The sequence below is a fragment of the Equus asinus genome, chromosome 17 (genome assembly GCF_041296235.1).
Source record: "Equus asinus isolate D_3611 breed Donkey chromosome 17, EquAss-T2T_v2, whole genome shotgun sequence".
Lineage (NCBI taxonomy): Eukaryota > Metazoa > Chordata > Mammalia > Perissodactyla > Equidae > Equus > Equus asinus.
In genome coordinates this window covers 25,191,282-25,205,438 of record NC_091806.1, presented here as the reverse complement: position 1 = coordinate 25,205,438, position 14,157 = coordinate 25,191,282, and the positions used below count along the sequence as shown (strand labels likewise).

General features: G+C 36.6%; 1 pseudogene; it reads right to left on the bottom strand.

Annotated features, from left to right (window-relative positions):
* Positions 1-2,982: 2,982 nt before the first annotated feature.
* On the bottom strand, positions 2,983-3,909 carry LOC139040756 (olfactory receptor 4C46-like; annotated as a pseudogene).
* Positions 3,910-14,157: the final 10,248 nt, after the last annotated feature.

Genomic DNA, 14,157 nt, shown 5'->3' with positions numbered 1-14,157 from the left:
TACTGAGATATGAATTCAGTTATAGGTCTGGAGACAAAGAGGGTGGTGAGTGCTGGTCCTGGGGGAATCAGCATTTCCTCTTAAGGCAACTGCCTTAGGGGAGGCCATTACAGTTTTCTCAGGCTATGCATAGTTAACCCTTCAGATAGGTGGGGAGAGGCTGCTTCCACAGGGGTTGGAGAAGCTACTTACACTAACAAAGAAGACTCATCTCTTAGTTCCATCTTCTCAGTTTCCTCATCCATTCAGTGATCTAAGATAAAACTTGGGTTTTTTCCATGGCTCTTCCCTCTCTAATCTTTATCCACTCTCAAGTTATTTTCTTGATAATTCCTAAATATTTTTTTAAATATTTCTCTATCTCTCCATGTTAGTTTATGTGCCTTAGATGCACACTCTATGGAGATTTTTATGAAGGTGATTTATAATGAGAAGGAGTTGAGAGACACTGACAGTGGTAAGGGGAAAAAACGATGTGATGTCAGCTAGAGTCTGGTTCAGGCTGGAGCCAAGGGAGCTCTGGAGTATACATTATATGTTGTACTACAGAACTAGCTCCACCTTGAGGCAAGACGACTGGCCTTCTTCACCCCTATGGCAGTCAGTGATCACTGGTGGGCACAGAGAGGGTGAGCATAACACCTGAGGTGAGACAGTTTAATTTTCTCAGGTATGATTGCCAAGAGAAGGTTGGGGCTGTGAGCTGTTAGCTGTCTAAACACACATAAGCTGGGGCTTGGGTGCAGTGGACCACTGAAAGGAATTTGTGCTGACTACAGCAGTGTAGGCAACATACTACATCCTCACTTGCACCACTAGAGGTCAGACTTCTATCCTTTCACATCCAAATCATTACGGTAACCTCCTAACTGCTCTTCTGCTATCAGTCTTATCCCTTTCAATGCACTCCCAACACTATAGCTAGAGTTATCATTCTAAAACTCAAATATAACTGCATCATTCACTTAAAAGTGAATCACTTTTAAGCAACTGCATGACTTGCTTAAAAGACCTTTCAATTTTTCTCCATGGTACTTAGCTTTAAGCTTTAAAACAATTATGAGACACTTCTCGGTCTTTCCTATTCCTATCTCTCCAGTTTCATCTTCCTATTTGGACTTTTAGAAACTTAATATCCAGAATGTTGCCTGGCACAGAGTGGGGATGCAATAAACAATCACTAAATGAAAGGATGAATTAAGAGCCACAGCAATGCTAAAGTGATTTGGTTGTCTGCATACTATTTTTCACCTCCTGGATTTTACTATGTGTTCCCTGTCCTAGGAATGCTCTCATCTCAATTCATGTCTATTAGCTGTGCTGGTTCATTTTCATATTTTGAGTGCTTTTTTGCTGTATTTTCATCTATGGAGCCTTCCCTGGTGCCCCAGGTTTGTTGTGTGTCCCTCAAACATGCTTTCCTAACATCTTGTGTTTCTACTATCATATCATGTATAACACTGTGTTATAATTTTATGCTCTTTACTGGCAGTCGGTCAGTGGATCTTAAGCTCTGTAAAAACCTGAGCCAATGTCTCTATTCATCACTGAAGCAATGTACCTTATGTATTTCTTGGGCTCAGAAATATTCTTTGACTTCTGAATGAAGGACAGAATGAATGAAGGGAATAAATTTATCCTGAAATGCTTTGTGTGTAGATGTATCTATATTTTTTAAAAGCACAGCTTTTCTTAATGAATTGTTACCAAAACGTAAGCTGATCAACAGAGAAATATAGCATAAATAGCCCACATTCATAAGATGGTAAAATCTTACTGAAAGCAGGAAGAATATAAAGGTAAACTACTTGTTCATTAGATGACAACCTCAGTTTCAATTTATTTCTCATTCCTTAGTTTAACCAAGAATAAAAGCAAATTGTGGTTTCCCAAAGATTGGGAAAGAATTATCAGAATCTGAAACAGATAAGAATAGAAAGAGGAATTCTCTAGTCTCCAGTACTTTCCATTTGCTCTAGCCTTTATTGACTTTACTCATCTTTTGTTCTACCTTTATTCATTCACTCAATATTGTGAATGCAGCAGACAGTATGTGGCCTTGTAGAAACCATTATTAGTAGGCAGGCAAGTACTTTAAAGAGGACGACTGTTTACTCAATAAATAGAAATTTCAATCTGAAAACAAATATTCTTTTATTTAAGTCATCACTCTTTCTGATGGGTTAGCAGACTAATAATGTTGACATGAACAAAAACAAAATGACTCTGAAGACTATAAGGGAATTTGGAAACATTGAGTAATCTTTGTTAATTACTCCACAGAGGCTAAATGGCCTATTGCTTTTATCACCCTACAGCAGTTACACACGATAAAGGTATATGAAACTTTTTACTATCCGCTCTGATATGTAAAAATAAGCAGAATTATTAATGAAAATTATTAGAATTTAGCTATAGATATTGAACTATTATATACAGTGTGCCCAACATAGTAGGTGGCACAATAAGTAGTAACTAGTTTAATTATCTTACTTTTCTATCAACATTACCTGGCAGTGTATTGCCACATAAGAGCACAGTCTGAGAAATCAGTTCGATTCTGGCTACAGTCTCCTCAATATATCTCTTTTGATGCCTTTCCCAATCAGTCACTTTCCTCAAATACAAAATAAGGATAGTAACAGTGCCTACCTCTATGGATTGTTATAGAGATTACTGTTTAATACCAATATAGTTTCTTATTTCTTATTTTTATTAGAATAAAATCCTGTGAATCAATATATGCAGAGTAAACTAGTAAAACTAAGTCCCAATTTGTTAGAATTTTCCAAATGTGCAAAGAGTTATGCTGAGTTAGGTTTTGTCTCTTTTCTTGAACCCATTTCTGCTCCCCTCAATGCAGAATCTATGATTCAAAGTAGTTAATTGTCTTCATCTCATAAAAGTAGTCCTTGCTGAGATCATCCAAAATAACCATTTGACCAGTGACTCAGTTGAATCAATGTCAGGCTCCAGGTACATTTATTTGTCACCCGAAATAGCTTCCCTACTACACAATTTTCTAGTGGCATTTTCATCTGATCATTTCTCAAGATATAGATTAAGGGATTTAACATGGGGGTTATCACAGTATAGAAAACAGCCACTGCTTTATCAATAGATAAATTAGCTGTGGGTCTCATGTACACAAAAATGTAGGTCACAAAGAATAAGATGACCACTGTGATGTGGGAGACACAGGTAGAGAGTGCTTTGCCCATATCTTCTGAGCTGTAGGTCCTTAGGGAGTGCAGGATGATCACATAGGAGACCATCAAGAAGGGGAAGTTTAACATACGGATTAATCCACTGTTGGCAGCAATAAAGAGCCCTAGAGTGTGGGTATGAGTGCAGGCAAGATTGAGCAAAGGATTCAGATCACACAAAAAATTATCTATGACATTGAGACCACAGAATGGTAATTGGAAGATGAAGAGCATCTGTATGTTTGAGTTAACAAATGCTCAACCCACATCACTATCATTAGAAGGCCACACATCCACGAGTTCAGGATGGTTGTGTAGTGCAAGGGCCTGCAGATGGCCACATAGCAGTCATAAGCCATCACAGTGAGCAGTAGGACCTCAGAAGCTGCAAAGAAATGTTCTGAAAAGATTTGAGTAATACACCCATTGAATAGCATGGTCTTCTTTTCCTAGAGTGAATCTACAATCAGTTTGGGGGTATTGACAGAGGAATAGCAGGCATCAATAAAGGATAGACAGGCCAGGAAAAATTACATAGGGGACTTCAATGATGGGTTGGCTGTGATGGCGACCACTATAAGCAAATTTCCTACCATAGAAATGACATAGATGACAAAAAACACAGCAAATATGGTTTCTATATCTTTGAATTTTCTGTGAGCCCCAGTAGAACAAACTCTGTCACGTTGTTCATGATCTCCATGTATTTCATCTTGTATTATTTATATTACCTGAAAAAATAACTTGTTATTAATATAAAGTTAAATTCATTAAACTTATCCATCCTAACGAATATTGAATGTGGGAATTCTATTGTGTTGTAAATTCTTATGATTTTTTGAGATAGAAAAAAAGGTTCCGAATTATGGAAGGTTATTCAAATTGCCTCCTAGTTGAGGATTCTGTTAAGAGTATAGACATGAGGATCTTTTGTAAGCACATAGGAGACCATTTGTGAACCCTTAATCTCTGAGATGAATAAGAACCTCATGTGAACTAGTAGATCACACACAGAGTGGCAGCTAAGCAAGAAAAGAGAGATAGGAAATGAATGTAATGAATATGAATTCAAAGCTAAGAGATCTTCCATTTATCCATAGGGAACAGGGAACCATGGAAGATAATTGAGAATGTGGATGGAAGAATAAAGAAGAATTTGAGGAAGGGGAAATAATGTATATTGCTCTGGTAAAGAACTTGGTGTGGGAGAGGAGGTGGAGCAAAACGGTGGGGTGAGGTGACCCAGGACTCTCTCCCCTCCAAAGTACAACAAAGGACTGAAAAAAAACCCCTGAATTTCAGCTGATGAACCTAATGCCAGGACTCAGAGACCTACAGTATCAAAAGACATAGAACGGAGCCCCTGCTGCCTGCCTTGGAGGAGCTGTAATGGGGTAGGAGAGAACATCAGCTCCCTCTCTTAAAAACTGGGATCGCCCTGCGGGTCCAGGAAGGAGCATGGGAGGGGCCAGATGTCCAGGGGATCATCTAGGACTCCTGCTGCCAGTACAGTGGAAACCCGCTGACAGGGGAAAGCTTCCATGCACGGGGACCCCATAAACCCAGGGCCCTGGGAGACCAAAGAACAGAACTTAGCGAATCCAGATCAGTGCATGAGAGAAACCATCCCCGCCCCCAGCCCGGCAAAGTGCACTGGGCGCCGCCATCTTGCCCAAAGCAGGAGAGCTCAGAACGCACAGCACTCGACCCACATCTAGTGGCGACAGGCTATAACTGCAACCAAATTCTACCACCATGTGAAAAAACTGTTCCTCTACCATCCAGCAATTTATAAAAACCTCAGACCAGAAGGAAAACAATAAAAACATAGAATTAAGTCCTGAGGACTTGGAATTAGGTAAACTAAATGAAAATGAGTTCAGAGCAGCTATAATCAAAAAACTCAGTGAGGTAGAGAGAAAGATAGAGTAACAAGCTGAGTTCTGGAGTTACTTCACAGAAGAGATTGAAATTATAAAGAAGAATCAAACAGAATTACTAGAGATGAAAAACACAATGGACCAGATAAAACAGAATATGGATTCCCTGAATGCCCGGGTAGATTCCATAGAAGAGCAGATTAGCATAATCTAAGATAGACAGGATGAATGGCTCCAGACAGAGGAAGAAATAGAACTAAGGATTAAAAGTAATGAGGAAAGTATTGGAGAGATAGCCGATTCAATGAGGAGAAAGAATTTAAGGATCATAGGAATTCCCGAGAATGTGGAAAAGGAAAATGGAGCAGAAAGTGTGCTTAATGAAATTACAGAAGAGAACTTCCCAAATCTAGGGATTGAGGGAGAAATGTGTGTAGAGGAAGAATTCAGATCTCCTAGATTTGTCAATGTAAAAAGACCTACTGCAAGGCATATAGTAGTACAAATGGCAAAAATGAATGCCAAGGAAAGAATACTCAGGGCTGCAAGACAAAAGAGAATAACCTACAAAGGAGCTCCTATCAGCCTTTCAGGGGATTTCTCTACAGAAACCTTGCAAGCTAGGAGAGAATGGAGTGACATATTCAAAGCTTTAGAAGATAAAAATCTTCAGCCAAGAATACTCTATCCAGCAAGAATATCCTTCAGATATGAGGGAGAAATTAAATCTTCTCCAGACAAACAAAAGTTAAGGGAATTTGTAACCAAAAGTCCTCCACTACAAGAAATCCTCAAGAAGGCTCTCATGCCTGAAAAAAGAAAAAAGGGAGAAAGGGGTCACAAAACACAGAGTAGGGAGACAGATAAATAGAACAATAATAGGATAGCAAACATTCAACTATAGCATTAGGATAAAGGTAAGGAAACTACCAAAGCAAAGATGATCTTATCACTCTAACTACAAACTCATAACACAAGTTGGAACGAGAAATGAAAATAATAATTTATGAGGGAAAGAGCAAAGGGACTAAATTAGTCTAGGCCAAGTAAGTAAGAGACCACCAGAGAATAGACGAGATTCTAAATACAAACTTCGGGGTAGCCACTAAACTAAAAAACAGAAGAGAGCCACAAAACATAAATAAGGAAAAATCTAAGAAACACAGCATAAGAAATTGCAGTATCAAATGGGTAGGATAAAGCACACAGGAAGAGAAAAGCAGGAAAGCAAGATAATGAGCAACAGATTCAACTTTAAGTCCCCATGCATCAATAATCACTCTCAATCTAAGCAGATTGAACTCTCCAATAAAAAGACCCAGAGTGGCAAAATGGATTAAAGAACAAGATCCAACAATTTGTTTCCTCCAGGAAACACACCTCAGCCCCAAGGACAAACACAGGCTCAGAGTGAAGAGGTGGAGGACAATACTTCAAGCTAATAGCAAGGGAAAAAAAAGCAGGTGTTGCAATTCTTATATCAGACCAAGTGGATTTCAAAATAAGACAGGTAAAGAGAGACACACAGGGACAATATATAATGATCAAAGGGACACTTCATCAAGAAGAAATAACGCTTATAAATATCTAGGCACCCAACATAGGAGCACCAAGGTTCATAAAGCAACTATTAACAGACCTAAAGGAAGATGTTAAAAACAACACAATAATAGTAGGGGACCTCAACACCCCACTCACATCAATGGACAGATCATCCAGACAGAAAATCAACAAAGAAATAGCAGAGCTAAACAAAAAACTAAAACAATTGGACTTAATAGACCTATATAGATCACTTCATCCTAAAAAAGCAGAATACACATTCTTCTCAAGTGCACATGGAACATTCTCAAGGATAGACCATATGTTGGGAAACAAGGCAAGCCTCTACAAATTTTAAAAGATTGAAATAATAACAAGCATCCTCTCTGATCATAATGCTATAAGGCTAGAAATTAATTATAAGAAAAAAGCTGAGAAAGGCACAAAGATGTGGAGACTAAACAATACACCACTGAACAAGCAATGGATCATTGAAGAAATTAAAGAATAAAAAAAAATACCTGGAAATAAATGAAAATGATAACATGTCATACCAATTTATATGGGATACAGCAAAAGCTGTATTAAGAGGAAAATTCATTGTGATACAGGCACATCTTAACAAACAGGAAAAATCCCAAGTAAGCAATCTTAAACTACACCTAACTGAACTAGAGAAATAAGAACTAATAAAGCCCAAAGTCAGCAGAAGGAGTGAAATAATAAAAATCAGAGCAGAAATAAATACTATTGAAATGAAAAAGGCAGTAGAAAGGATCAATGAAACGAAGAGCTCGTTCTTTGAGAAGATAGATAAAATTGACAAACCCCGAGACAGACTTACAAAGAAAAAAAGAGAGAAGGTTCAAATAAACAAAATCAGAAATGAGCCAGGAGAAGTAACAACAAACTCTGCAGAAATACAGTGGATTGTAAGAGAATACTACGAAAAACTCTATGCTAACAGAATGGATAACCTAGAGGAAATGGATAAATCCTAGGACTCCTACAATCCCCCAAAGCTCACTCAAGAAGAAGCAGACGATTTGAACACACCAATCACAAGGAAAGAGATTCAATCAAAAATATCCCAAAGAATAAAATCCCAGGACCAGATGGCTTCCCTGGGGAATTCTACCAAACTTTGAGAGAGGATTTAATACCTATCCTTTTCAAGCTATTCCAAAAAATTAGGGAGGATGGAACACTTCCTAACACATTCTATGAGGCCAACATCACACTGATACCAAAGCCTGACAAGGACACCACGAAAAAAGAGAACTGCAGGCCAATGTCACTGATGAACATAGATGCAAAGATTGTAAACAAAGTTTTGGCCACCATATTTCAGCAATTCATCAAAAGGATCATACATCATGATCAAGTGGGATTCATACCAGGGACACAGGGATGGTTCAGCATCTGCAAATCAATCAACGTGATACACCACATCAACAAACTGAGGAATAAAAACCACATGATCATCTTAATAGATCCAGAGAAAGAATTTAACAAGATCCAACAGCCACTTATGATAAAAACTCTGAACAAAATGGGCATAGAAGGGAACTACCTCAACATAATAAAGGCCATATATGACAAACCCACAACCAACATCGTACTCAATGGGCAAAAACTGAGTGCCATCCTCCTGAAAACAGGAATGAGACAAGGATGCCCTCTATCACCACTCTTATTTAACGTAGTACTTGAGGTCCTGGCCAGAGCAATCAGGCAAGAAAAAGGAATAAAAGGAATCCAAATAGGGAGGGAAGAAGTAGAAGAAGAAACTCTTGCTGTTTGCAGATGATATGATCTTATATATAGAAAACCCCAAAGAATCCATTGGAAAACTCTTAGAAGTAATCAACAACTGAACAAAGTTGCAGGGTATAAAATCAATTTGCATAAATCAGTAGCATTTCTATATTCGAATAACAAACTAACAGAAAAAGAACTCAAGAATACAATACCATTCACAGTCACAACAAAAAGAATAAAATACCTCGGCGTAAATTTAACTAAGGAAGTGAAGGACCCATATAATGAAAATTACAAGGCCTTTCTGAGAGAATTGGATGACGACATAAGGAGATGGAAAGACATTCCATGTACATGGATTGGAAGAATAAACATAGTTAAAATGTCCATTCTACCTAAAGCAATCTACAGATTCAACGCCATCCCAATCAGAATCCCAATGACATTCTTTACAGAATTAGAGCAAAGAATCCTAAAATTTATATGGGGCAAGAAAAGACCCAGAATTTCTAAAGCAATCCTCAGAAAAAAAGAACAAAACGGGAGGTATCACACTCCCTGACTTCAAAACTTACTACAAAGCTACAGTAATCAAAACAGCATGGTACTGGTACAAAAACAGGTGCACAGATCAATGGAACAGAATTGAAACCCCAGAAATAAAACCACACATCTATGGACAGCTTATCTTCGACAAAGGAGCTGAGAGCACACAATGGAGAAAAGAAAGTCTTTTCAAAAAATGGTACAGGGAAAACTGGAAAGCCATATGTAAAAGAATGAAAATTGACCATTCTTTTTCACCATTCACCAAAATAAACTCAAAATGGATCAAAGACCTAAAGGTGAGACCTGAAACCACGGGGCTTCTAGAAGAAAATGTAGGCAGTACATTCTTTGAAATCAGTATTAAAAGGACCTTTTCAGACACCGTGTCTTCTCAGAGAAGGGAAACAATAGAAAGAATAAGCAAATGGGACTTCATCAGACTAAAGGTCTTCTTCAAGGCAAATGAAAACAGGATTGAAACAAAAAAACAACACACTAACTGGGAAAAAATATTTGCAAGTCATATATCTGACAAAGGCTTAATATCCATAGTATATAAAGAACTCTCACAATTCAACAACAAAAAATCGAACAACCTAATCAAAAAATGGGCTGGAGACATGAACAGACATTTCTCCAAAGAAGATATACAGATGGCCAATAGGCACAAGAAAAGATGCTCATCATAGCTGATAATCAGGGAAGTGCAAATCAGAACTACACTAAGATATCACCTTACACCAGTTAGAATGACAAAAATAGAATATTAGAATAACAAATGTTGGAGAGGTTGTGGAGAGAATGGAACCCTCATACACTGCTGGTGGGAATGCAAACTAGTGCAGCCACTATGGAAAACAGTATGGAGATTCCTCAAAAAATTAAAAATAGAACTACCATACAATCCAGCCATTCCACTACTGGGTATCTATCCAAAGAGCTTGAAGTCAACAATTCCAAAAGTCCTATGCTCCGCAATGTTCATTGCAGCATTATTTACAATAGCCAAGACATGGAAGCAACCTAAGCGCCCATCAACAGATGAATGGATAAAGAAGTTGTGGTATATATATACAGTGGAATACTACTCAGCTGCAAAACAGAACAAAATCATCCCATTTGCAACATGGATGGACCTTGAGGGAATTACGTTAAGTGAAATAAGCCAGTTAGAGAAGGATAACCTCTGTATGACTCCACTCATATGAGGAATTTAAAAATGTGGACAAAGAGAACAGATTAGTGACTACCAGGGGAAAGGTGGGGTGGGGGGTGGGCACAAAGGGTTAAGTGGGGCACCTACAACATGAATGACAAACATTAATGTACAATTGAAATCACACAAGATTGTAACCTATCATTAACTCAATAAAAAAAATAACTTTGTGTGTCTTGGATGAAGTGGGCTGAGGTTCAGGAGGGGATGCCCAACAGAAACAGGAACCCCAGTTAGAAGATTATTTATAATAGTTGACATGAGCAATAACAGGACATTGATGATGGGAATGTAAAGAAAGTATACAGGAGCTACTATAAAGGAATTCATATGCTTGTTGACTAAATCTAATAACTTTATGATAGCTAAAATATACACTTTTTAATGATTGATTGCTATGTACACGACACAAGCAGTGCTTTGCACACTTGTTTTCCCTTCAAATTCCAAATCCATTCTCTATACTATAATTAACAATATTCAACTATTTATCTCATTTTTGTATCATTCAAGTAATTATAATTACTATTACTTCAGGGGCAAGTAGGAGAGAAGCACTTTTAGCAGCAGATACACAAACATACACAGGCACACACACACACACACGCACACGCAGTGACATATTTGATCTTCCAAATATCAAGTAAAATGTGGCAGTGCGTTTGCTGAAAACATTTTCATCTTGACTTCTCCCTCATATACAGTTCGCACTTTTTCAACGCCCCTGCAGTCATGGTCCCCCAGAGTCCTCTGCAAAGTATTGAAAATGATTACCACAGTGGTTAAATGTTTTAGATTAAGAATCAGAGAGGACAGACCAGAATCCTAATTCTTCCACTTACAACTTCTTTTATCTGGGGTACATTTTTTGGCACCTTACATTCTTGTTTCATAATCTACAAAGCAAGAATAATAATTTCCACTTCATGAGTTTTTATGAGAATTAATTAAGGCAACATATATGAAATATTTTCCATAGTGATGTAGACACACGTAAGACTTTCATCTACTTTTGTGACTGTGCATGTGCTTAGGAGATAAGAAGAACTGACAATTAGAACAATAATAGAAATATTTTAGCACAAGTAAGCTCAGCAAGCATCATTTCTAATTTCATTTTTAGAGAAGCCACAGAGACTCATATTGTCTATAGCAGTTGATCCCAAGAAGGATTCTCCACGTTTGTGCCCGGACTAAACGGCTGATGAATAATCCCATTCAAATTTCTTATTTATGTAATATCTTTTGAGAAGTATATGTAAATTTCATTTTCATTCTCATGATTAGTTTTGATTACTAAAGGAGATGTCTCATGGCAAAAACATGGTGGCTGGTATCAGAGAGTTGGGTCCTACTATCTTAATCTCTATAAGCCTCAAATTTTTCAGCTGTCAAATTAGGTTACTGACATTTACTAAGTACCTTTTACAGAATGGGTGAGGAAGAAATGCTCTATTACTATATTTGTAAAGTTTTGATTCATATGCTTACTATATAATTAACAATCTTTAATAAGTAACAGCACTATTTAAAAACTTACATTATAGTGTTAGATGATCCTAATGATATTTGGGGTTGTTCAAAACATTCCCGTATTCAAATTGACCTCCTTTTGTAATAAGTCCTCTTTCAATACGAGGGATAAGACATCCTCAGAATGAGACTTTCCAGATAATTCAATATTAAATAAACAGCTGTTTAAAAAGTATTTTTATAATTGTAAATCCTTCCATCTAAGTAGCCAGAAACTCTAAAATGCTTCTGATTAGTTATCTCTGGCACTCATGTGACGGTCAGTATGGAGTAACAGGCAGAATTAAAATGTAGGGAGATATCTAAAACACAACAGACTTCAGCTGTTCCACATCTCTGTCGCATATACCATTAGTTGTTTTCCTTTGAGTCATTCTAGGAGGTGTATAGAGGTAAATAACTGTGGTTTTAATTTGCTTTTCTAATAACTGATGACGAGTATTTTTTCATGTTATTATTGACCATTTATCTTTTCTTGTAAAGCTTCTGATCAAGTTCTTTGCATGATTTAAAAATAGAGTTCTGGGGCCAACTGGATGATGTGGTGGTTAAGTTTTTCCCTCTACTTCAGCGGCCTGGGGTTCCCGTGTTCAGATCCTGGACATGGACCTACATACCATTCATCAAACTATACTGCAGCAGTGTCCCACATATAAAATGGAGGAAAATTGGCAAAGGTCTTAGCTCAATGACAATCTACCTCAGGCAAAGGATGAACATCAGCAACAGATGTTAGCTCAGGGGTAATTTTCCTCACAAAAAACAATAAAATAAAAGTGAAAATAGGATTCTGCTTTTATTACTATGTTGTAAGTGTTCTTTACATATTTCTGACACAGGTTTTTGTAATACATATATGCTATGTGTTGCATTATGTATATATGTAAAATTTTCTCCTAGTATTTGGATTGCCTTTTGATTTTCTCGAATGCTGTCACCTGATAAACAGAAGATTTAAAGTTTTGACATGGTCTAATTTTTCATATTTTATTATGGGTCACATTTATTGAGTTATATCTAATGATCCCAGTGTCTACCCCAAGGTCAAAAGGATTTCTTCTATAGTTTCTATAGATCTAGCTTTAACATGGAGGCCTCACTCATTTTAAGTTAATGTTTGAACATTCTGTGAAACAGTGGTTAAGTTTATTTTTCTTCTCATATGTATATGTAATTGACTCAGCACGATTTGTTGAAAAGTCTATTATTTCCCCATTGAAATACCTTGACATATTTCTAAAAAAAATCATATATTTAGAACTATTTCTAAACATTCTATTGTATTTCAGTGATTAATATGTTTATCTTTGTCACTGCCACACAGTGTTGATTATGAGAGCTTTAAAGTGAGTCTTGAATGCAGGTAGAGTAAGTACTCCAACTATTTTTATTTTAGGGAGAGTGATTTGCTATTCAAAGTTCCTTTAATTCTATATATTTCTATACAAAATTCAGAACGGGATTGTGATTTCTCTAAAAATCCTGTTGGGATTTTTATTGCACATGCATTGAAAACGCAAAATGATATTAAGTAATTTAATCCATCACTATGGTATATCTCTTCATTTAAGTAATTACTTTCTATCATCTAGGTTTTCTAGTTTTCATATGTGTACAGGAGTTGAATATACTTATAAAATTTATCCCCCAAATTTTATGTTTTAAAATAGTAATTTACATAGTATTTTGTTTCTAATTTCAATATTTAATTGTTGCAATTATACATAAACATTTGATTATTTTTTGTTTCAAAATTGTATCCTGTGACTATGCTAAATTAAAGATATGGTCTATTCTATTTTTTGTAGAAAATTCAATATTTTCTACCTATATTATTATGCCATCTGTACATAAGTATATTTTTAGAAGTTTTCTTCTTCCTTTCTAATCTGTGTCTTTTTAATCTTTTCTTTATTTTATTTTAGTGACTAGAACCTAGGGTACAGTGCAGAATAGAAATGGTGAGTGGACATCCTTGTCTTGATGTTCCAATCTTAGAAAGAGAATATTCACCATTAACCATACATGTGTCCCTTTACCACTTTCATCCTTCCTCCACCCCCTTCTCCTCTGGTAACCACTAATCTGTTCTCCTCATCTATGTGTTTCTTTATCTTCCACCTATGAGCGAAATCAAATGGTATTTGTTTTTCTCTGTCTGACTTATTTTGTATATCATCAAATCCTCAAGATCCATCTATGTTGTCACAAATGGCATAATTTTGTCTTTTTTATGGCTGATTAGTATTCCATTGTGTGTGTATGTGTGTGTATTACATATTCTTTATCCATTCATCCATTGATGGACACTTGGGTTGCTTCCAAGTCTTGGCTATTGTGAATAATATTGCAGTGAACATACAGGTGCATATATATTTTTGAATTATTGATATCAAGTTCTTTGGATAAATACCCATTAGTGGATTTGCTGGGTCATACGGCATTTCTATTTAATTTTTTGAGAAATCAT